Raw genomic sequence first — 26,289 nt, forward strand, 5'->3', positions numbered from 1 at the left:
TTCTAAATGTCAGGTTTCCACACTTAGAATGTGTGCTTAAAGTCTTTTCCCAATAAATCTTTAACTTTTATTAGCAACTGAAATACTAGGTTCACAGTTTGGACTACAAAAATCCCTGGGTCCCAATTCAAAACTCTTTCCCTCTTGCAAATAACTTCATTCAGGCAAAGAACCCACACAAGTATGTTGCTACAATAACATCCACATGTTCAATAATCCTTTAACAAAATACTATTATCGGATTTCGAGAACGGAGAAATTCCTATCAATGTTCTTGCTGCTAGTCAGTCAACAGTCATCAGGATCCCACAAGGCCTTGACTAGAGTTATTTTATATGTAGCCATCTGAAGCTTTGAGTGAACATGATAAAATACCAAAGGGCTGTGGTGGCAAAATAATCAGACACAAGTAAATCATACATATTATTTTTAAACCAATGCACTGTTCTACAGTGAAAAGCCAACATGACTGCTGAGGGAAAAAAAAAGAGACAAATTGCAGTAGTACTTCTTGATTCATTTGTGCTGGTACTGTTGGAACCTAACTGCACACAAAGTGCTTTGTGCAGCAGGTGGTCCTTATGGATGTGCCAAGTTTACTACACAGTCCATTATTATTTTGTGCAACATACTAATGCTGTATTTGTTTCAAAATAAGTCACTGTTCTTGCTCCAGAGTGTATATCTTCTATCTGGTAAAACACATCCACCTATTTCCATCAGAGGGATCTGGCCAGACACAGAGGTGATAAAACCATTAATATTAAGATCTTGTAAAATATCACTTTTGCGGCAAGCAGATCAGCATCAAATCTCAATGCATTAGATTTTCATGTTAGTAGCAACTCCCTGGCAAATTGACAACATACATCAGACCATTGGGAAGACCCAGTGTGGTTCCTGTGCCAACTAGGATAAACAAAACTGGCAATCCTACACACAAGTTGTCATCCATTGTAAAAAAAACCATACATTGAACAAAATGGCAATGGCAAAATCTCCAAAGTCAATTTACAAGTAACTGAACAACCTCAAAGCTGAAAAAGCATTGTGCAGTCTGCAAGGAATTTACTAGCTACTTTTACCAGTGATGCACATTAAAATATACACTTTTAGCAGCAGTAGATCAATTACTTTTTTGTGAATCCTAAGTGGAAGCAAGCAAAAGAACTAAAATATAATTTCTACAGACTATACTGTTAGGTGGAAAATCTGCAAGAAAGAATTTCTTGTCAAATACCTCCAGGATCAACTGTTATCTTCGTAATGACAAAACCAGATTCAGGTGTTCCTAAAGACCAGAAAAACTGACGCTATAAAATGATATGGGTTAAAGGTGGATATTTAAAGTTAGGATCACACATCAGCCATGAATGACAGAAAAGGCTCAAGAATTAACAGCTTCCTCCTGTTCCTAATATTGCTTTCACACATTTATCGTTAGAGGACGTTACAATTAACCACACTTCCTGTGGCAACCTCAGAATCAATGTGCACAGTGATTATTGATAGGAAGTATTGCATCGTGTATAACTGTTGCTACATCATTAGCAGAAATACAAAGCCAAACTATTCTGCCTTGCACTATAAGTAGTACAGTAAGCCTACTTAATTAATTACTCAGAATGAAAGCCTATAGTGCAGTATTGTCTAATTAATTGGCCACAAGGCTAATTGCATTCCTGGATTATTTTCCAGATCAGATGCCTTTGCTCATCATAATCTATTGTGCCATAAATTCAAACCTTAATCAAAAGTGAAAGACTACAAAGGTTTATAATGAATGATAATAGATAAAGTACACTTATTTCCCATCATATCATATTCCCTTATGTCATAGGAGGCAGCCATTTGGCCCATCAACTCAATGCCTGCTCTCAAAGCATTCCCTTTGCCCTGCTATAACTACAAGCCCATTGACTCCATCATAATTCTCCTACCACCTACACTGGAAGTAATTTATAATAACTAATTTCCCTACTAGCAAGTCATTGTGCTGCCATTATATACAGTACTCTCCAATCTGAGATATGTTGCATTTGAACCGACAGTTCTGATGTTCAACATTAAAACTGTTCATTTGAGGAAATTACAGATTTGCTAAGGATGAAATTCTAACAAACCCCTTCCACGTCCACACTTACATTTTATAATTTTTTTTAAAAAGCCAAGTGCAAGTTGGAAAGAATTCAAAAAGGATTAAAAACAAAATTTAAAAAAAAACAGGACACCATCACCAGACTGGTTTATTTTTGTGTTTTTTCTCTACTTCAAATTATATATAAATATTGAGAAGCAGAGGATTTTGAAAGAACATATTGCAAAGACTACACCATTTGCTATCACCACATAACTGAAAATGTATGAAGAAACCAAATAAATCGACAGTCTAACAAAGTTTCAGGAAATTGCAAGGATATGCAAATAAGGACTGCCAGAGTTAATCATTGAAAACTAAAAGAACTAATGTTATTTATTCTCCATTCAGCATAATATTTCCACACATGGTGGCGACTGTCCTGCCATTCTTGTGTTTAATCAGCTCAAGATATCATTCATTATTTGACTGTGGTGGAATGTCAAGAGAATAAGAACAGCTTTGCCACTAACCATATCAGGTGTGCAACTAGTACAGACAATTCTAATGCAAGGATGTTAATTGACAATGTCTACAATGGACATTTTCAATTCCAGTTTATGACTAATACTAGCGAGACAGCCTGAATAAAGTGCTAATCATTTTATCTAAATCAAGTTTGTTTAAACAGACTTCCATGATTGGGAAGATTAGCATTCTAGAACAGCACATGTGGCAATGATAAAATAGTTAGTGACAACAGAAAAGCTGCAAATGTACATGGCTCAGAATACAAACTCTGAATTGTCTAAGATACAAGACTTTGTCCATGTGGCAGGGAGAACCTCAACGGTTAAACTTCATTTCCTCTTCATATCATTGCAAGACTACAGTAGCATATTGACCTTGAGGCATAGAAAGTGCACTTTTTGTTCTGTACAACCTCTCATAAGACGAATGAAACTTGGATTTTGTTCCTCTTTCCATTGCAACACAATTCAGAGCCCATTTATAATATTCAGGAATCTGGCTGCAGTTGAGGTAATTTACAGTAACTTCTGGAGAATTCTACCCACAGATTGAGTTAGACATTTTTCATCCAACTTTACTGCTCAAAACTATTTTGAGTAGAATAATTCAAATTTCCCCACCCCCTTCATTTAAAAAGGGATCTTCCTCCCCAAACCCTATGTTTAAATATTTGATAGCAATATTCAAATCATTCAGAACAAATTTCCCAAAGATAAGCTGCCTCAAATTATCTCCCTCCATTTCCATCTGGTGCACAATTTAACAGGCTCTTACAGTGCTATTCCCAATGGCTATTGCTCATGTATTAAATTGACACGGCACAGGGAGTACCAAGCAAAACAGCTCATCTTCATCCAACGTTCCCACACATTCATGAGGGGTTAGCAGGAACTAAGGAGATTTGAAGACGAAAAAAAAGGTTGAACCTGGTATTTTCAGGGACAGCACATCTAGACTGACGAAGTCATAGGAGTCATAGTAGAAGAGTGTTGAATTAGTGATACCTTTAGGACACATAGATGCTGTTTCATTAAACTTGTTTCACACTTTCTCTAACATCAGACTATACGCAATGCGTTTAGTCTTAAAAATAGAGGAAATGCGAACTGAAGAAATAGTATTACAAAAAGAAAAACTAATTTCTTTAGTCCAGTTCTATTCATTACTATTATGTACCTATTGGTTGCTTCCAGTGATTATTTAAAATCTCATCGAGATTTAAGTGCCACAGTTATAAATTTGCCTCCTCTTTAGCTATGGGGCTCAAGCTTATAACAATCCGCCCACCCCCACTGAACTAGCTCCTTTGAAAAATTGGGCATATTAATTTTCATCTATAAACACTATTGTCAAAGGATTTCTGATGGCTTCAAAGCAATTCCAATGCAGTACTTGAATTAATATTCTAATATTTTTGTTTAAGCATGGATGACAAATGCCATTGATACTGCAAAATACTACTGTGGGCAGCCCTATAGCATTTTTAATAGGTCATCAGCCTCTGCAGTTCATTTTCCAGGACATGGCTTATAGCAGTCCATAGAATCCTTTTTGTGATTCATCACAAGTGTAGAAACAGAAGATGAAAACAAATTGCGTGGAATGGTGCCTGCTGGAAATAGAGAACATTGCACATGAAGACAGAAACCTTTTTAAAAAATGACATGATCTGCACATGTATTGAAGAGTTGCTTCTGCAAGCAAGGATTGTTTCTTTTAAACTTGCCTGCTGGAAACAAGAGCATAATTAGGTGGTGTACGTAATAAACCTGTCAAGCTTTCTCTACCATTCAGTAAGATTTTGGCTGACTGTGCACCTCAAATCTTCTTTTCCGCCCAATCCCCATATCGTTTGGTTCACAGCGACCAAATAGCAAGTACCAAGTAAGCATCCACAACCTTTAGGGCTAGAGAATTCTAAAGACTTACACCCCTATGTATGAAGATATTTTTGCTCATCTCAAATGGTCCTGCACCCCACAGCCCCCCCACCCCCCCCCAGAAATTACATAACTAGCAGTCATAGTCTCTAATCTGGGGAATTTGCATCTGTCCTGTCAACCCTTCTCAGGACCTTGTATTTCACTGAGATCACGCATCGTTCTGAGTTCTATTCAACATTGACTAAATGTGCACAACTCTTATAGAGCAACCCACTCGTCCCAGGAAACAATCCAGTCTGGGTGCACCCATTCAGAAGCAAAATAAATCCTTTATTAGGCTAAGCAACCAAAATTACAGTATTCCTGGTGTGCTCTCACCAAGCCATGTAAAATCACAGAAGACTTCCTTGGTTTTATACTCCACCTCTTTTGCAATAACAACCAACATACTAATCACCTTCCTACTGGCTCATTGTCCCTCCATTAACTTTTAACATTTCATGAATTAGCACACCAAGATTATTCTATACCCCAACATTACTTCTTACAGCTTTTCACTTCTTCCTGCAGTGACTAACTTTGCATCTTCCCATTTTACATTTCATCTGACACCATTTTGCTGAATCACTTTAATCCAACTGCAAACTACATATTTTCACAACTTGCTTTCCCTCCCAGCTTCACAGCTGCTAAATTGGATACGTAACACTGCCTTTTTCATCATTAATAATCTATAAATCACACAGGCCTCTGTATTGGTGCTTGTGATGACATCCCACCAACCTTAAAAAAAAGACCATTTCCAGATCTGTCCTTCAATATTACCTCCCAACACCATGAACTCCCAACATCAGCCTTTGGTATGGAACCTTATCAACTGCCTTCTGAAAATTCAGACATATTAACATTCACTGGCTCCCCCTTATCTACTAATAATGAAAACTTTACAATTTGCCAAACAATTTTTTCCCCATAATACACTGATAACAACCTAAAACATTGCATTTAGGTGCTCCATGAGTAGATATTTAATAATGGATTCCCATATTTTCCCCCAGAAACTACTGGATTATAGATCTCTATTTTCTCTCCTTCCTTTCTTGAACAGCAGTGATACTTGGCTGGAGCTGCTCCAGAACATAGGGAAATTTTTAATCATCAGTAATGTATCCACAAACAGATAATTCCTAAATAAGAGTTGTATAGCCATTGGAATTCAGTGAAAATAAAATGGAAACATGTATTGTTACTTATTGTCCCCAAGGCTCCATGTGAGGTAATGGGACAGTTTATGATCAAAATGGGAACTCAAAAAAAATTAAATGCAAGGATTTTCTTGGATGTCAATTTGTCTGGAGTTGGTCATTAACTTCAGGAGGACACATTGTTCAGTAATATGGTCAACCACTTGTTTCCAAGTCTAGTAACAATTTAAATTGCAGTCGGAAATGTTACCTTAGTTTAAAAACGTGACATAATAGAATAAATCAGACATGAATGGTACAGGTGACCCCTGCATTATGGCCATTTGGGAAACAGAAATTCATCCTTACAGAATTTATAAATATCTACCCAAAAATGTGTTCTCATGAAATTTATGAGAATAAAAAATGGTAAATAAACATAAAAATCATTTTTTTCCTCAACTCACGTTTCTTGACACGTGCAAGTGACACAGCTTTGCATTCCGAAGCATTCACGAGGAACACAATGCCATAATGTGTAGGTCACCTGTAATGTACTGGAGCATATAACAAATGTCCAAACTTTATCAACTCAGTTTGGTAATTAAAGAGCATAACCCCAGGAACTGTCAACATAGTGAAGTTTGAAAAACTCTACAGGTCTCCTCAGTAGTGAGGGAACATGATTTGTACCACCATCTCTGGAATTGTGATCAGCCAGGTGAAGTCCCTCTAGTGATAGAAAACAAGAAGTGCAATAGCAAAATCAAGGCACACCAACTTTTAACAAATTGCCATCATGCTCAAAATACTCAATTCTACATTACTGTGACATTTGCAGTCAATGGACCAAAGGCAGGCATCCATGAAAATCCCTTTTGCAATATTAACAATTTGGAACATCCTCTCCAACAGATTTCTCCAAAACAATCATTTGTCAAGGGCACAATAACAGTCTGCACATGGGCTTAAGTAGCATGATGTTGGAAGACAAAAAGGCCATCCTCACATTTTCAATACATATCTCAAACATTCCTTTATTTCAAATGAGTATTCAACTACAATGCAAAAGTATGGAGGACATCTTGGGAATGCACAAGCAGAATTCTGTAATGGTTATTGAGCTTTATTTTCATTGCAAGGATTTTACTCAATGCCTGGATTACATGTGGACCTCCAAAAAATATTTTAACAACTGTTGTAAAAGATAATTATCCACCTATGGAACACAGGTGGATAATTCCCAAATGCACTTGAACTTGACCCACCTTGAATCACTAGAATCCTTCTGGTACTGAGAGCCCATAGCATTTATCACCATTATTATTGGGTAAGAAGTTTAAACAAAATGATGGAAATATTTCATGGTCTTTTTCCAAGTAACAATGCTGTGGATTATTTTGAGGGAGGGGACCTTGCAGTTGGTAGCACTCCAAAATGCAAGAGGGCGATGCATTTCACAAGTGCTGTTGGTGTAGCCCAGGCAACTAACTGCAATGCATTTGTAGAAGAAGGTTGTGTAACTGGTGCACGGTGCCACAGTGGGGGATGGAGTACATGTTTAGAGTAACAGATGAGCCACCAATGAGACTGATTTGTCCTGGATGGATGTCAAGCTTTGAGGGCTATTGGAGCTTTATTCATCCACACAAATAGAGAACATTTCACTACCTTCGTGACCTGGGCCTTATAGATGGTAGAATAGGTTATTTGGGAATCAGGAAGTAAACTACTCACTACAGAACAATGAAACACTTCAAAAATGTAGCATAATGATCACGAAGTAAACTAATGTTTAAGGAAAATACAAATACTATATAGAGGTCACAGTATACCTGAATAACAAGTGACCAATACAACCTAAAATAAATCTAGGATTTCTAGATGTGTTGCGTTATTGTATCATTGGTACAGATATGCATTCCTCTCAAGCTACCAGAATGATACACTGACCCCCTACAAAAAAATTGCAAACATTAATCAATGATTTCAACCATCTTCTAATTAAATGATCTAAGAGGATGAAGTGGAATGTATAGAATCTCATAAAATTGTAATTTACTTGATTAAAACTGGCAGGTTTATCATTTTCTGGCAGAGTAGCTCCCATTTACAAACAAAACCATCCATTCTGTATCAATTACTAAACCACATGTTGTACAGCATTGAAAGAGAGCCGTTTGGCCCATTGCTTCTGTGCCTTTTTTGATTCAGTAATTCAAAATTAACCCTATCATTTTATTCTATTTCCCTTTGCCAATAAAAGTGCCAAATTTAATCAAAAAGGTTAAATAGTCCCTACTTCAAAAAGCAAATTCATCTTCTAGATTTTATTCATGGCCATTTGCTCCTTTATTGAGATGTTAGCACTAATGGCAAATAGTGCAAGACACTTCATGCAAGAAACAGCATGATGAAAATAAACTTGCTGGCTTCATAAGAGGTAGCTACAAGTGACCTTCTTATATAATGAGCTCGAGGTATTAGAAAACCCCAAGAATTTACAATGAGATTGATACAAGCTGTACAACTCTCATACACTATAGACCTGAGACCAAGAGCATTTGCAGCCCCAAGCAAAAAACAAATTCAGCTTTACCCAGTTACAACAAAACCAGCAGTGCCAAGCTGAGGAATTTTAAAAAGACCATTACCAGTACAATTTAAATAGCTATCTTACAAAATGGAAACAGCAACAGCCGAAAATATATTCTGAAATTTGAAACACAAGAACAAGAATAGGTCATTTAACCCCTTGAACCTGTCCTGCCACTATATTAGATAATGGCTGATCTGTATCTAACTTCACATACCTGCCTTCTTCCACATCATTCAATTACTTTGGTTGGCAGAAGAAATTAATGTGAAATTATCTCATCCCACATCGACTGCTGTTTATGGTGTTCCAAATTTCTACCACTGTGTTCAATCAAATCCAATTCACATTTGGTAGGTGAAAATTACCTTGTGAATCTCTCTTCCTGAATTGTATTTTCCTGAATTGTAGCTTTGTATGGGAAAAAAAGAATCAAGTTGAATAAAAGTGATTAAATGGGTTTAAAAATATGCTGTGATTTAGTCACAATTTAAACACATCTCGATTTTATTAGTGAATCCAGTAACACTTCAACTTACTCACCAAATGATTATTTAACAAAAGCAAACCTACATCTTTGAAACAATATGGCAAGAAATCAAATTTTAAAAATTGCATCAGCATAGCAGCCAACTGCTTCAAAACAATGCATTTGGCAGAATAACCCAGAGATATGTGTATTATTAGTTTTTATACAGTACAAAATCATCTCTGCATCACTTATCCTCAACATATTTAGCACTGGCAGTGCATGCACTGTATGGAGTACAAGTCCAGTGGTCTACAAGCATGATATGCTCTCAGAAACCTCATTTCAGCAATGGATGGATCCCAGCAAACTTCCCGGTAATCCAGTGAATTATTCTCATTTTAAAGCAAATCATATTCAGAAATGTAATGATATAAACAAAAATGTTAACTACTGCAGCTGCAGTAAATCATAGTTTAAGAAAAACACTGCAGATCAGAAAGCAACAATGAAATTCTGGTGTGGATCCTTCAACATAACATTAAGTTATTCATTTCCTCAAAGGGTTTTATATTCCCTGCTGGACAGATTTTGTTTTAACTTCATGAAAGGCTGATTTTTTTTGTTCTGCAGGAGAAAATACCAGCATTATTTGTACATTTATTGATACAAACAATCAATAGTGAATAGTTATGTTATTTCAAGTATCCATTATATCTTCAAAGCACAAGGGTGAACTTGTACTGCACAGTTTACACCATTGGGCATCATACAAAACACAGGAAAAACCACAGGATAAGCCATACACAAAAGTTTCTAGAGTTTGGAACGTTAAGTCCTCAAGGTACTGAACAAAACCTAGGCTTTTGCATATATGCATCAAGGTACCTATATGACTTAACAGCTGGAGTGAACAAAAAAATGTGTGTCGCATTACATGACCATGTTTACAATGGGTGCACCTTCTATATTAGACCCAGACCATCATTTACGGATAGAAACTAAAGCTATGAGGAAGGTACACATGGTCTTCCACAAGAAGAGCTTTTTGTTTGATCTGAAAACAAGGCAGTTCCATGTGCAGAATAAACAACTAACCCAGAACACAGTAGAGATATGTTCATCCTCCTTCCTCTAGGATCCACAGCACAACTCTAGCTGATACTTCTGGCAGGAGAATTGGGAGAATTGCTGGCATCCAAAACAGATATACTGAGTGAGAGCTATGGGGAGAGGAGATTGTGGAAGTGGGCAGTTAGGAAATGGGGAGTGGGAAGGAGGAAATAAATGGGGAATGGGACAAAGATTGGTGCCAAAGATAAATGGGGAGATGGAATGCAAGAAAAAAAAACTTTTGCTGCAGTGAACAAGAATCTTAAACTCACAATTAGTAGGGATTGTGGAAACCAAATCAAATCAGGAAGTCAAATAGAGGTAGGACACACACTGTAAATGGTAGGGAGCTAAGGAGTGTTGATTAAGAGACCTAAGGATTCAATTTCACAGTTCCTGGAAAGTGGCCACACAGGTACATAGGGTGGTGAAGGCAGCACACGGCATGCTTGCCTTCATTGGTTGGGGCATAAAATATAAAAATTGGGATGTTATGTTGTAATTTTTTTTAAGAAGCTGGTTAGACCACACTCGAGTATGGTTTGGTTCTGGTCACCATACATTAGGAAGGATGTGTTGTGCTGGAGAGAGTGCAGAGGAGATTCACCAGGCTGCTGCATGGATCAGAGGAGTTTAGACATGGGAAGAGATCAGAGTAGGCTTGATTTTGAATCCCTAGAGCAAAGGAGACAGAGGGCAACCTGACAGAGATGTCCAAAATTATAAAAAGAGGCACAGATAGGGTGGATAGTCAGAATCTTCCACCCCCCCCCCCACCCCCCACCAAAAGGTAGGATTATCAACAAGGTCAGAAGTATATGGTATGGGGAAGGAGTTTTAAAGGGGAGGTTTTGTTTATGTATTGGGACATTGATGCATCTGTTTCTTCTTCATATTATCATATAGATTTGAAATATGGCCAAAAGATCTAATCCCAAGGATTTAGTGATCATCTCACTTCATCTGCAGAAAGCAATTAACTTGCTAGTTCAAACAGAAAAACTGCTTGTACGTTGGTCCAATGTAAATTCATATTATGACATACTAAATATCTGTGACCCAGCTCCCAGGATATGCTGTCAAATCCAATTGTCCTGACACGTGCCATTCTCTCAGGTCTACAAAAAACTGATGCTAGTAGAATATGGAGCCTGAACTCTATAGCACAAATACTAGGGTCCAGCTTAATGTCTTCATCTCAGGAATCGGAACTGGAACAGCCTCAATATAAGAATGAAAACAGAACAATGTAATTATTAGGAGTCAGGGCCACCACCCACACCCAGTACAAGTAAAATTTCTAACTGTAATCTTCAAAATGGTCAAGAACTGCAGAGACCAAAGTTTTAAGTAATAACAATAACCAAAAAAACTGAACAGCAGGAAGAACAGGAAGTCTGTATCACCAAAACATGGTAATTCTCTCCATCTCCACTCAAGATTACTGCAATATATAAATAGATGTAGCCTCAACTAACTATAAGACAGTTCAGTTTGTTTTTCCAAACTAAAGAGAAGAGAATGTATGCAATATTTAGTGAAAAATAATCCTATGACTTCTTAGAAAAAGAGAGCATGATGAAAGTACTAAACTTGCCCATAAAGTTAGCAAAAGGAAATAAAATATCTTTCTGATGTACTAATGCCATTGCTGCTATAATGTTGCAAAGTGAAAAATATCACATGATCAATTAACTGGGATGCAAATATGCCAAGATTTTTTTTAAAAAAGGTCATTCATATGATGTTCCACCATACATTTCAAAAACATGGGCTATACAGAAATATATAACCCAAGAATTCTAACATACAATGTGATAGACATAAATTACACCAATGAACACAAACAACTTATGCAAATTAAAAGTTGCATCAGTCTCAACCTTTTGGCTCATTGTTTAAGCTCTATTTCACCTGCTTGCACAAGTTTGAATGCCTCTTGCCAAATGAACTCTGGACTGGGCAGCATACAAACAATATTGTTTCTGCATCTGCACCATTTACAAAAATAGGAGAAGCATACAACTCAAAGCCAGCCATGCTTCCTGTACTTCATGTTTAACAGGAGAACCATGAAAGTGTTTAGGGTTTGCACAATCAGGGGATTTCCCCCAAGAAAGATGGAAAAAAATAGTAGGTACAAGTTGGTAGGCAGCTCAGTCTCAAAAGGAAATCTGACAAAAACTTTAGTGAATCCAGATCAATTTTGAGTGGCAGAATAGAGAAATGGGCAGGGTTATGCAACAGTTAGCACCTAATCTGATATTCAGTACATAGCCTACAGGGAAAAAGAGAAGGTTTTATCACCCACCTACTACTCAAAGTAAAACTTATAAAAAAGGTTACCACCTCCAATTTGTAGCTTTTAGTTAAAAAATTCATCTTTTAAATTTCTGCCACTTTATAACCAAGCTTCAAATCATAAAAATTGAATTGTGAATTACCATATTAATACTGTTGCCTCAAACACTCTGTTCACAATTTTAACAAAAGGAAGAAACTATTCAAGTATCAATATCCAGGGTAACATGTCAATATTCTGAAGGATTCAAGGTAATTACTTCACACATAGAGGTACTAAGGCACCCACCCCACCCTCTCAAATAAGAATACTCCATTGAAATTACCCATCTATTTCAACACCAAATTCATATTTCCACATCTTAACTTTCTGGATCTTCCATGCATGGATTGCACAAACTGAAAAAACACTGAACCAATTTCAATGGTTGAAAAGCAGGAAACTGCCTTCAATTTGTTTTTCCTGATCCTTTGTCTTGAATTCTTTTCTTACGAGTCATTTATCACTTATTTCTGAAGTGTTTGATTACTCAACTAGGAGCAGAGTTAGTTTCTCTCCACCCCCCGCCCCCCAAACACTGTGATAACAGCATTAAAACTAACCAAGTGTTTCACAGTGAGGGTGAAAGGATGAAATAAAAAAATACCCAAAGCTATCAGCCCTCTACATCATGTTATTCAAGCTACTGGAACCTCTTTCCCCAATTCGAACCTGGATTCACCACATATGTGCTAAGAAGTCACATTCAAGTGTGGGAACTCTCATCCTCACCCTTCTCAAAGTAGCCAAGTTGCTCTATTCCAACACGTCCAGGGTTTCATATTTTAGAGGAGGTGGAATTCATCACAAGGTCAGAAGGTGGGTGTAATTATAGAAGTTTATGGCTTTTAATTAATGGAATACAGCGATGTGCACTGGGCAGAAAAAACAAGTACTGCTGAATTGTGGGTGCAAAGAGTAAAAACAAAACTGGGAACTTTGAAGTAGCACCCCAGTTATAATCAACTAATTGAGTTTGTAAAATTTAGTATATTCAGTGCATTCAATATGAGACACAAGGGATTAAAGTAATGCTTAAATACTTCAATACATATACAAATATAATTGAAAGGCACTAACAGGATAACAAATTAAAAAAAAACAAGTATGTGTGAAATTAAATTTATAGTATTATTCTACCCATTAGGATTGATAATATTAAATTTTGTGCTAAGTAGCCCATTTGTCTCTACACTATTATGTTCTGAAAGCTAAATGAAATGGAGAGAACCTGGACTAACTGTTCAAATCCAAATAACAGACGAAAATTTTAATTTTAAAAATAAATATTTGGAAATAAAAAGGCATCAATGAAAATGACAGAGAGACTGTCCTAAACTTAACTCATTCATTAACATCCTCATGGAAGGAAACCCGTTGTTCTTGCCCCATCAGGCCTACACAATTCTGCTGCCAAACCAACATGATTAACATTTAATTCTGGATGCAAACCTGGCAATTAGCTTAGATTTTAGTTTTAAAAGTCCTTTCTTAGGGTAATTGTCATCCTTGCTACTACCTGCATCTTGTGAATGGGTAATTCATAAACAAATATTGATTTGACCAAGTAAGGCTTACAGGCCTTCATCTTTTTTTCAAACTCTGAAACATTGTTCACTGATACAATGAACACCATGCAATTTTTACCCTTGAGCAATTAAAAAATAACTTGCCCAATCACTATCATAGTAGACACTCCAATGGTAAGTGCCACAACCAAACAAGAAACTCTAGGGAGTGTTCAGTAACATTCCTCAGCAAAGTTTAAATACTATGTGATAAACTGTTAAGCACAAATATTTCTAGGTGGAGTATCAATTTGTTTCTAGACATGAATTTCCAACGTTTTAAGAATACTACCTATTTTGTTCAGGTTTGAAGCTGGAAGCCCATTAAAGACTAACTGACCAAAACCTAAACCAAGCAGAACTGACTTTTTACAACAGCTGTGCTTTAAGCAGATCTGCTGCAAACATCTCAAAACTTCCTCGTATTCCACATTCCAAGGAAAGGGCGATGTATTCTCAAGTAATTTCTGCTGAAGTGCCTTGTAAAAATAAACTGGAACTACTGTTAATATATTGGAAATATTTGAACACTGTATCTATCCTTCCTGCTGACTGTGCCTTCACTTGAGGTCATAGTCCCAAAAACTTGACGATCACAAATCACTGGCTTAAACAATGTCCAAAAGATGTCTGGCTGTGGATTGAAGCCAGAAACAGCAGCAAAGCTTAACCACAGGTATGCTTACAGATATAAAAATGCTGGTAAAATTAATAACGTTGCTGAAGAATGCATGTCATATTTTCTGTAACCAACTGGCTTTCCTCACCTTCACACAAGATATTGCAGTACAAAAAGAATCTAGGTTGATGTGCTAGTGTTTAACTGGGGAAAACAGCATGGTTGTTGGTACTTTCCTTCAGATAAAACATGAAACCAAGGCCATATTTGCTCTCTCAAATGGATGCAAAAGATCTCACCATTTTTAAGAGGAAGCGCAACCTTAGCCAATATTTATCCTTCCATCAACGTCACTAAAATGGATTATCTGGCCATTGACACACTGCTACTTGTGGGGTTCTGCTAGGTTCCCCTACATTACAACAACTGTAACTTAATTTCTTTAAAGCACTTTGGCACTACAAGGTTGTAAAACATGCCATACAAATAGAAAATCTGACTTTTCCTTTCTAGATTTGCAAATAAGACCTTCATCCAGAACCAAGTATATAAAAAAAACTGAAGTCAGGCAACTGCTGATTAGGCATCTGCTTCTCATGTGCCAAGATTGGATAACACTCCAATTACTTGGTCTGATGCTGAGACGGCAAAGAAATAAATAAATCACTTCATGTATCTCAAGTGCACTTCCTGGTCAGTCAAGGATGCCCCCAGTACAGGTACACAAGGTAGGCTACAAATGGTTGACTAAAAGATCACTAAGCAAAGTACACATGAATTGCTTTTGACTTTTTAAAATAACAGACTCACTTTTAAATTCTGCACCTTTCAACTTCCACCTGTAGTCCCAGATGGATTAACTTCAAGGGCATGCATTAAGTGATATTCTCTAAATAAGCAAACACCTTTTAAGTTAAAACACAAGACTGGGTACACATTATTTGCCACACCCTCCTACAATATCAAGGATGACATCCATCAGTGCTTTCAACTAGCACATTAATGTTTGCAATTGTGAAATAGACATGAACTATAATATCAATTATGCATGACAGCATAACACTTTCAAATATTCAAAAGTTAAATAAACAGGAAATCATTACAGAACTAAGGAAGGTTTTTGATTTTTGTCTTTCCTTTCTGCTCAGGTGTTCCCATACATCTTACACTTTTCTCATCCAGACACAGTTTCTTAGCAACATCAGCTTCCACAAACACACAGGAAACCATCTCTCCTGATCCTTCCAGCTGTTCCAAATTGTCAGATTGTTTCTCTAAAATCCAATGAGTAAAAATTTCCTCCAGATAAGTATTCAAATTCTATTAACTCCCTTCCTCTCCCTAGTGACTGCAGAACTGAATTGGATAGTTCACATACTTGATGTCATACTTAACCCAAGTTGAGCATTGAACCACACATCCATGCCATCATGAATCAGAATCAAATTTATTATCACTGACATATGACATGAAATTTGTTTTGCAGCAGTGGTACAGCGCAAAGACCTACTTCCATATCTGAAAAACTGGTCAGCCACTTTCTTCCTCTGATAGTTCACCTACACCCTCATTACCTCTGAAGAATTATTCTGGAGCACTCCTAGCCAGCCCCTTTCATTCCACACCATGAAACACTAGGTCAAACAAAAAAAATCTACTACCCATGTGCTAATCCACAACCAATTTTGTTCAGTCTGGGCACAAATGACCTGTACCATATCCTGATTGATTCCAAATCCCTCCACAATCTAATTCCTCCCTCTACACTAATATCCTCCAGACCTTCAACCCTCAGATATATCTACATTCCTACAATTCCAGCCTCTTGATCATGCCCAAATTAAATTGCCCCAATATTATCAGCCATGCTTTCAGCTGTCAAAACCCTAAACTTGAATTCCTTCCTTAAGCCTTTCCACTTCTTGTTTCCTTTACAATGTTTCTTTAAACCTACTTCTCCAACCAAACATTTTGTCATCTGCTGCAACATATGACTCAGTGTCAAGTGTGATGTCTTCACATGCCTGTGAGGTACCTTAGGATGTTTTGTGCACCAAAAGCTGATTTTGCCACACCCGTAGATAACAAGTACATCAATCTAATATGTCACTTCAAGATACAAACCAAGCATGATACAAATTCAATTATGAATATACGCAAATAGATAGTAGTGGGGCTACTCAGTTTACAAACCCGCCCTAGTTTTGAGATCAGGGAGAAAAGATGCAACGGAGTTTGTCCAGAAATCATGAGTAGAAGCTAATAAAAATGCTAAAAATAAAGTGGAAGTTCAGCAATGATGTACCACTGTCGTTTTAAAATCAAAAAATAAGGCAAAGTATCAGGAAGAGCTTATAGGTAAAATGAAACTGGATGCTAAAGGAGTGAAGAAAGAGGAAAAATACAACTTGCTCGAATTATTCTGGTCACCTGCAATATTTTTGAATGAAAACAATAAATTCAATATCAGCCAAAAACAAATGCTGAAATACACCTCTGGTGGCTGTCAAGATCAGACACTGTGCTAAAACTTCAAGTTATCTCAAAATATACTAAACTTTGCATTGCATCTTAATTTAACATCCTACAAAGTAAAATTGATAGTTCCCATTTCCCTCAACCATGGAGTCGCAGTCACCACAAGTGGAAAATATAAACTTGTCTCCCTCTTCACCAACCTGCGCAATTTTCTCAATTCTCATGAGGCCTTCTCAAAGGGTGGTGGAAGAGTCCATAAGGCTGGTCATCATCTGTCTTGGCAAAGTAACTAACTGTCAGAGGAAGTGTCAGAAGGCTGTTCAATTATAGGGAGTATCAGCTAAATTCAAACCAAAATTCCACAGACATTATTTTCAAACTAGGAGTAAAACCTACTCAACTTCCTTCCTGTTGTCATCATACAACAAATTTATCAAGTCCAAATTATTATGCTTATGTTGCAAAATTAATCACAAAATTGAAATCAAACCTAATGGTTCTCCAGGCATGAACTGACTATACCACAAGTTGCATCATGTGCATTCACTTTGTTTTCTCCCTATCCATTATTAGAACCATGTATTCACTGGAGTTTTAAATAGCATTGCTCAACTTCACCCTCAATTTGCTGTTACACACAGTCTCAGTGTGTGCATTCACCAAGCCAGTCCAAGATAGCTTTAAACTGGGTTCAAGTAGAAAAAAAAATCCACCTGAGCACAATTCAAAAGTTGCTTAATGTAAATTTCCAGGCCTACGTGCTTAGTTTGCCATGCTATATTACTCCCCCACACTGCTGGATATTTCAACATCCCTGCACAAAAATGCAGTATCAAAAAGACTAAACCGAAATATGATGGGGTATAAAGTGTAATGGAATTCCACACAGAATTGAATGCCTTCATTATATAGATGTCATATAAAAATAAATGCCCATGTTTCTGTTCCTTATTGGAAGAAACAAAAACATCAAGATACTTATTACTTTATCAGAAAGTGTAATAAATGGTATTATGACCATATCTGCATCAATAGAGAGCAGCACTTTTCTAATACCAAGTAATAAATCCCTAGGAATACCAAACTGGAGTCTGTTTACTCCCAACTCAGTATCAGGATGATCAAGATATTAAATGCAACAGTAAAGCTAATGAACACAATACATTATACTGGATCATGTTCCACTTATACTTAAAAGGACAACTGAACAGCAAATGTACTTCATGCCTAAGCAGTAAGCACCTAAAATGGCTCCTAGACAAGTGGGATGGAAAGAAATCACACTGTCTAGTTAATAGTTTAACCACAGTCTATTTGCATTACATCAGATCCAGCTGTTATATTCCAACCAAAACATTACAAATGTAAAATTAGCATTCCACATTGATAAAGGGCTGACCATAAGCAACACAGCAGTTTTCAAATTGCTCATGAACCAGTAAACTATAGCATTTCAATGCCAATACAGCATTCACACAATCCGGAGATGCAAGCTAACAGACCCTACCAAGAACTTAGTAACTAGTTTGAATGTCGTCTGTTCTATGCTATACCTTATGAAATATGCCAGCTTTCCCTCAGTGACAAACTCTTCACTAATCCATATTCTTCAGTAAACATTCTAAAAGGATAGAAGGAGCTTATAAGCATTTCTTTTAAATAAAATATTGAGCTTAGGTAAAGGACCATCACAACACGAAGAGGCGTTTTAAAAGCAATTTTACCTAATAATTTAACTACTGGAGTCAAATCTCCAACTGTATCTGCAATTCTGCTGACTTTCAATTTAGTATGTTCAGTGCAGACACTTGAATGCTGGTTTGGATTGCAATGAACAAAATGCAGCAAATGAAATTGATTGAACATAGTGGTTTAATATTGAGTATATAGTTAAAAACCAGCTAAATTAACACTTGAATTAAAATACTGAATCTGATATTTTTATCATATTCTATGTCATTAAATTTCCTTCTCCCTTTCACACCACCAACTCTCCCATCTACTGATACCATGTCAAAAATTCATGAGAAATTTATGTTAGTTCAGGGAAATTTCTCAGAAATAAGAAAAGCTCACATTCAATTCACAATGTGTCATCCTTAGGCAATTTCTCATCCGTTATGCCAACAGTATCCACGGACGAATATAGAAAGAATCAGTCAAAATTACTACAGGTCACCATCCAGCTATTCGTTTTGGCACTTTTTATGGATGGTGGACAGGAAGTGATCAGGATTGGCTGAATAAGCAAACAGTATGCTACAAAGAAAAAATGATTACTTAAGAGATATTACTGTGAATATTGCTTATGGAGTCTTACCCCAAAATGAACATGGACTAAAGATTTTCAGGATGGAGGGGGAGGAAGTTGTCCAAGAGAATTTAACAAAAAAAGGATTCACTGTAACTTACCCAAAACTGGAAAAATAAATGTCAAAAGTTTAAAGACTACCAAATCCCTCAGGAATACTTTGAAATAATTTCATAATCCTATAACAGTGATCCAATTAATACTTTTATTTTCTGTAGAACTTGCACAAGTAAAATTGTATTACCAAAGACATCATAGCTTCTAATGTACCACTAATTAAAGCTTTAACCCACAGGAAAAAGGATAATAGATTTTGCATTCTTTATAGTTCTTGCCAGATTCATATTAGAGACTATAAGAGAAAGCAACCCAGGTAGTAAACTACTGCACTAGAGGGATTAAAAAAGTATTAATAGTAGGCAATAGCTAACCGAAAGATCAAAAGACAGAACAGAAGAGGAAGTTGGTATCAAAGAATCAAGGGAAGTATCAGTCATATTCATTTGTGACGCAAACAGATCCGAGATGCTGCAAAACTGGTATTAAAACATTGTAGCGATTGTTAGTTCAGTGGTACTTAGTGCTGATTTGTGTTAAGAAAATTTCCTGAGAGCACTGCACTTACTGCTACTGTGGTTACATCTGCACTTCACTGCTTATATCTATACAACAGAAAAAAAAAGTGATGGCACTCAGCAAATGCACTAAAATAATGTTTGGGTAGAGTAATGTGCAAAGACCTTTTACTCTTTTGTACAGTATAAAGTATATCAAATATTATCAAAGGGGGTAACTAATGGGAACTAAGTTTTTAAAATCATACAAGGTTTACTGGCAGGCCTATTCTATTAACACCCAAATGCCAGCTCCTGGAAGCCTCAAATGAAGTTTCCATGAGCTCAAGAATAGTGATCAAGAGGATTGCACTGTAAGCACATCCACATATTCATGCACTACAGTGGAATCCAGAAGGGGTTGGATATTTTCTGACTAGTATAGTTAAATAGTACTGATGCTCACTGTGACGGACTGCAGGATAAAAAAAGTACTAATTAGATGAGTACCATTTATAAAAAGGTTGACTGAAAGAACGACTGTTGCATACTTCCAAAACATTTGAATATTCAGTTCAAAGTCAAAAGAAAATAAATTGGGTGGATAAATAAGACTTCTGAACTAAATTTGCTGCCACTATTCTTAAAACTGTAATTAAAAATATTTGCAATTAGCTTCAGATCTGAGTCTTTTGATGTAAAGGCCAATTTAAGCACATTTACTGGCACCTTAGCCAAGATCAGTTAATTCAGAAAAGAAAAACCAAATAGAAAGACAGTGTAATAGTCTGAAAACTGAAAGGGACTAGATTTATCTAGTTTTGTATTGCTCACCTATAAAATAACTTTACAAGCTGATCTACTGGAACCAATGTCTACTACTACTGCTAGTAGATGTCACATATTCTTGTCCTTAAAGTATTAAAACCGAATTAAAAACACTACTTAACACTGCCTCACAGCAATTCACTCTTATTTGTATTTCCATAGATAATCCACAAAAAGTGTTTTACTATGCTGCCATTTCACATTTAGAACAGGGAAATACTTCGTAAATTGTTGAATTTCAGATCTGAATGCCATTGTAACAAGTTTTTTTTTAAAAATAAGTCACAATATTTAGTATGTTTCACTTCATATAGAAATTTCAAAAAGACATTTTGAGCTATTTGTTTAAATGGGTCTTTATTTTCTTGTTCAACCTGTATGGAATTTGCATAACAGTCATTTCATCAAATGAAATACATGGGTGGGGTTATTTCTAGTATAAAAAAGGTATAAAAGTCCTATTGTATTATTTACACAGCTAAAGTCACAGCGGTTACCCAGAAATGCAAGTGAGCAAACCAAACCTTCCAAGTTTGACAGTACAGGCCAATGAACATTTATCAGCTACTGTTTCAATCTGCTAGCAGATTAAAACACCAAATGGACACTTCAAAATTAAAAACAAGATTGACTGGAACAGTGCAAGGTGAACTAGTACAATGCAATAACATATAGCAATCAACTTCCAACTTCCCACAAAAGAGATATGCTGCAACAAAACATGACATACCAAGGCTGTTGAAGAGAAAAGACAACTATGCAAGCCTCTAATTTAGGGAACTGTTTAAACCCAAAACTTTATGCAGTACAGGATGTATGTGTAATCCAAACATAAATGCTGTCTAATACCAGCAAAGACATCTACATTTTCAATAAGTGTATGAAGCCACCAAGGTCATAATCCACAAGCCCAACAGGCAGGCTGACATGCCTAATGTGAAGGACAGATGTGGCTTTTAATTTAACGGCACAACACAGGAGGCTGCTTGTATATCAAAAACAGCTCTGAAAGGAAGGGTGGGAAAGAGCCACTAGCCTAGTAACCACTTCAACATACAAAGCAACCCACTAAAAAAGTCTACTGAACTAGGTATTTCAATTTCTCTGTTGCTTCATAAATACAAAAGTGACATCTTTGATTTTTCAAAAGCAAGATGCCTTAACAGTATCCACTTTCAATTACAAGCCTTCAACTGGACTCTACAGTATATTTTCACTTTATATATAAAAAATGCACTATCCCCATACAATGAAGGGCTGAACTTTTAACAGACACAGTATACCGATTCCATACATTCCTCGCCCTATTCCAAGCCTCACCTACAATTTAAAAAAGCTTTGTGTATCAAGGAATATGCAAGAAGACATTGCAAATAAAATCATTAATATATTAACAAAATCCAGACCTAATCAGCATAAAAGATACTTTGCTTACTGGACTGAAAGTGCATTCCACTTTACAACTCAGAATATTTTAGAAACCTTGACTTTTGGATTGTAAAATACTGCTTCTCTGCAGGAAGTCTGGGTTTTATATTTACACTGAACATAAAAGAAACTGGGGGAAAAAAAACAAGGCAGTTGGATATTTGTGATATATTTTTCAATAGCTTAGATGGAGATTAGAGTATTCTATACTGCATCCAAACAAAATGAGGACTTGTCACATCATGCACAGCTTTGAAAAAGGCAAAACAAAAACAAGTGGCAACTGAATTTTATTCTGAACTGCCAAAAGCAGCTGACATTTCAACTTTTCCACCATCATATGAGGTTCAGGTTAACCTTTTTAACAGGGCTTCTGCAACAATGGTGCTGCTGTGATCATTATTCTGCCTATGAAGATATTCATTTCAACATACGGGTAAACAAATGTAGCACTTCCTTGATCAGTGAATCATACTGGAAAAAGCCTGCAACTATCAGGGATTGGGGGAGGGAGAGAGGTTACAATCATTTGCACTGAGAGTGATTAAAAATGTGGTTGAGAACTAATAGAATTTATAGAAACTGAAAATCCTGTTGATTCTGTATATCGCAGCAGTGCTTTAAAACTAGACTGAGAAAATAAGGGGTCAAGAATTTCCTTCATGTATGCTCACTCAAAAAAGGGGATATTCAGAAACTAATGTCATTTTTAAGAAAAAGGAAATGGAAAAAAAACTTTACCATTATAGGGACAAAAGGTTTACTAATTTTATGTTACACATGACTAAACCCACAAGATAAAAACTGATCTTTTCACTTCCTGGTGCATTTTCTGACAATATAATTATGATACTTAAAATCTTTACAGCTGCTTACAACCAAATAATTTCTTTCAATGTGATATTTTCCAATATTAGTTGGTAGATTCTTTTGATTAGTTTTCCATTAATTTTAAATTGACATGGTTCTCTTAAACTACTACTATGCCACAAAGGATGCAAATTAAAAGCTGAAGTTCATGCATTGCAAAACTTTTGTGCAAACATCAAGCAGCCAAAAGGTCCTTTTAACATGACCAAACTGCTTTTATTTTAAAATCCAAAGTAGTTTTGGAATAGATTTAAGTTTTTTTCTAACTCTAAACACCTAATGCAATCTGACCCATCATATCATTCTAGTTTTAACTCAGGATAAAATATAGAGTAAGAAATATATTATTTTGATTTGCCAAAATTTCAGCAGTTTTATTAAATAGCTGTGAAAGCCTTTCAATGATTCTTTCATCTGTACTGCATGTGTAGTCAGCAAACAAGTACAGTATTGAAATTTAAAACCACTGTTTCTAAAACAAACACTTCTATTAAACACATGGAGTTAGCCAATTTCTGAAAGCACACAAAAAAATCAACCTTGAGACTTTTAAAAAACATTCAGACCCTGAAAGAGACCCATCTAGTGTCACTGACATTTGTTAAAAAGACTAAAAGTTCCAATCAAGGCTGTGAAAACCAAGACAAAAAACAAACAAAATTACAACTTCTCTGGAATTTTCTGATTCCTCAGTTCAGGTGTCCTTTATCCCAAATTTGTAAACAATTGCTCAGCAACCCTGCTTCTGAACAATTAGTAACTAATTGTTCCTCCAATCTATAATGCAGTCCCTAGGTTTTGAATGTAAACCTCTTCTGGAATGGAAAAAAACAATTTCTATTCTCTACAATTTCTGTTATTTTGTACCATTCGTTATTGGAAAGGAAACATGGTCATTATAATTCACTGTTCAAAAGTGTTCTGCTATTTAACACATCATAAAAAGTTAGTTTTTTTTAAAAAAGACTGAAAATAAAACGCTCCACAAAAGTTATTCCCAGTGGCCTTAAGATTCAAAAGCAGTTTCTGTTCTTTTAAAACGGAACCAAGAATGCAACAAAAGCAATATGGAGATGCTTTTTTCTTTTGCAATGCGCTATCCAACTATTTTGCGAATAGTTACATTAATTAGTTCTACTCTGTATAAAGTACTATAAATACTTCCATACATTTTAATCATTATGTTAAAAAATTACAGTATAGTTCAAAAGCGACTTTCAGCACACATGTCTAAACATGGCGTGAAGGCATTCATGCTATTGTCATGTCATTGTGCTTGCTACCTTTTCTCCTAACACAACCCCCAACCATACCGTCATGGTATTAGTCAGCAAGTCACTGCCTGCTTCCAGCAGATAAAGTCTGAATAACCTTCCATTTTCAACCGATTTCTTAGATACTATTCAACAGATACTTTAAAAAAAAGCGCCACTTAAAAGTTCCTATAAAGATCTTAACAAGATAAGAGGTAAGCGACCAACAGTCAACATAATCCTGGACCATGTGATCCTAGACTTGCTGATTAGAATAAAAACGAGTGTTAAGAGCTACAATCTTCTCCAATGAACTGCTTCTCAAAATAAGATTAGGCGTTATTCTGATTGATTTTTCCACCGAAAAAAAATTCCGATTACCCAATACATAAAGCAGATCAGTTTACAGTAATCGTCACCATATGATTATGAAGACAATTAATAATAGGACACCCGTTGAGGTCCCCCCCCAAAAAAAATATATTAAAAAGTTGTTCATTTGCATTTCTTCTATTGATCGCTGTATACAATCTGCATCGTTCAGAAAACATCGCCCACTAAGGACACAAACGCAATCCAAACGAAACAAAAAGAAACTGACAGCGATCAATGAACTTTCATAATGACTAACAAGGCTCCCTCAGACCTTCAAGTCGCAGTTCATTAATAAAACTCCCCTCGTTTTAAACTTGAATTAACACAGCTTGGTCAAGTAATACGACTAGAACCCATATTCTTTTTCTACTATCATCAAAAATAAGTTATTTTTGTTTATTTTCTTTCTATTTTGTATATGTAATAGAAAGAAAGAAATCCTAGATTTTTTTTGCGTAACCAAGTTAAGGCTCCCTTGACTTTTTGCTGTTTGGAGTTCTTGTTGATGTATTTCTATACAGCAGCTGAATGAAGTCTTCATTTCATTACAAGAAGACGGTGTTTCGATTTAAAGGTGCTTACAAGAAGAATAAGCCCCACTTTATAACATTTAACGACAAGTTTAAATTCATCAATATACATTCGATAACAGCAACAAACAAAATAAAACACACATACACACCGATCCCTGCCTTGACCGACCTGCTTCTCTTGTAATGTTTGGACTCATTCCCTGATGCCCTTTATTTCAAGCTATCTCATTATTTATTTACTCCGCTCCCCCTCCTACCTTCCGCTGCCTGTGCTGCAGTTACTCGCTGCTCCCTTTGCCGTGTTATATTCCACCGACACCACTCCAGCGCTCGCACCGCCTCACTCACCCAACGCCTGGCGTCACGTGTCCTCGCCGCACGCCCCCGCTCTCTCACGCCCAGCGCGCCGCCGACAATCTCTCACGTGCACGCGCACGCGCGCGCCCCCTTCGATCTGTTTATGTGTGTGGATGTGTCTCACATTCCTGCCAGGCACTGCCCCAGTTTTTGAGTGGAGAGGAGGGCGAGCAAAATAAAACATAATGATGCAGGAAGTGAGATGTATCAGAGATTAAGTCATTATTTTATTTTGCCCTCCTCTTCGCCAGGATTTGTTTCGAGACTTTGGACTCTACAACCAAGTGAATAATGAAGTGACAAAGCTTTGTGTCACTGATCTACTAAAATGTTTTCTGTGCATTTTTGCCAGGGATTCTTTTGGAACCTTTATTTTATGTTAAAACTTCTAAATACAACTTTATTGGCTCTTTTGCACAGGTTTGTGCTATTTCTATAAACATCTGCAAATCTGTAGGTTTTTTTGAATGCAAGTGATTGAATTTTTGTGTTTTGTTTCTCAAAAATCCCGGCACAGCTGCAAAGGTGTGAAAATCTATCAGCCATTCCAGTACAGGTGATCTCAAGCAGAAATTGGAAATTATTTCCAAAAGAACTGGAAAACATTCACAGAATGCTTTCATTGATGCTGGGGATTGCTGATACCTTGCAGAATGCCTTCATGCAAGTTTGACCCCAAGCTTCCAATTGCCTTTTATTTTAATTTTCCATCCCAATCATACTCTGACTTCTTTGTTTTCAGTGTTCATCAATTGGTATTGGTATTGGTTTATTATTGTCTCATGTACCAAGATATGGTGAAAAGCTTCTGTTTTGCATGCCATCCAGACAGATTGTGGCATACATAATTATATCACAGTAGTAAAAAGAAAACAAAATGCGGAATATAGTGTTGCAGTTATAGAGAAAGTGCAGTGCAGG

At 36.4% G+C, this 26,289-nt stretch overlaps 1 protein-coding gene across 9 annotated transcripts in view; it reads right to left on the reverse strand.

Annotated features, from left to right (window-relative positions):
- Positions 1–25,382, reverse strand: part of znf217 (zinc finger protein 217) — a 52,392-nt gene extending 27,010 nt beyond the window's left edge. For 2 of the 9 annotated variants that reach the window (XM_052031514.1, XM_052031508.1), the window contains exon 1: positions 25,181–25,289. The gene's annotated coding sequence lies outside the window, so the exon portion shown is untranslated. Of the gene's footprint in view, positions 1–1,240; positions 1,346–8,488; positions 8,617–25,156 lie in introns of those variants that run through there. The other 7 variants (XM_052031507.1, XM_052031515.1, XM_052031510.1 and 4 more) reach the window with 7 other exon arrangements.
- Positions 25,383–26,289: the final 907 nt, after the last annotated feature.

Source organism: Pristis pectinata, chromosome 16 (genome assembly GCF_009764475.1).
Source record: "Pristis pectinata isolate sPriPec2 chromosome 16, sPriPec2.1.pri, whole genome shotgun sequence".
Taxonomy (NCBI): domain Eukaryota; kingdom Metazoa; phylum Chordata; class Chondrichthyes; order Rhinopristiformes; family Pristidae; genus Pristis; species Pristis pectinata.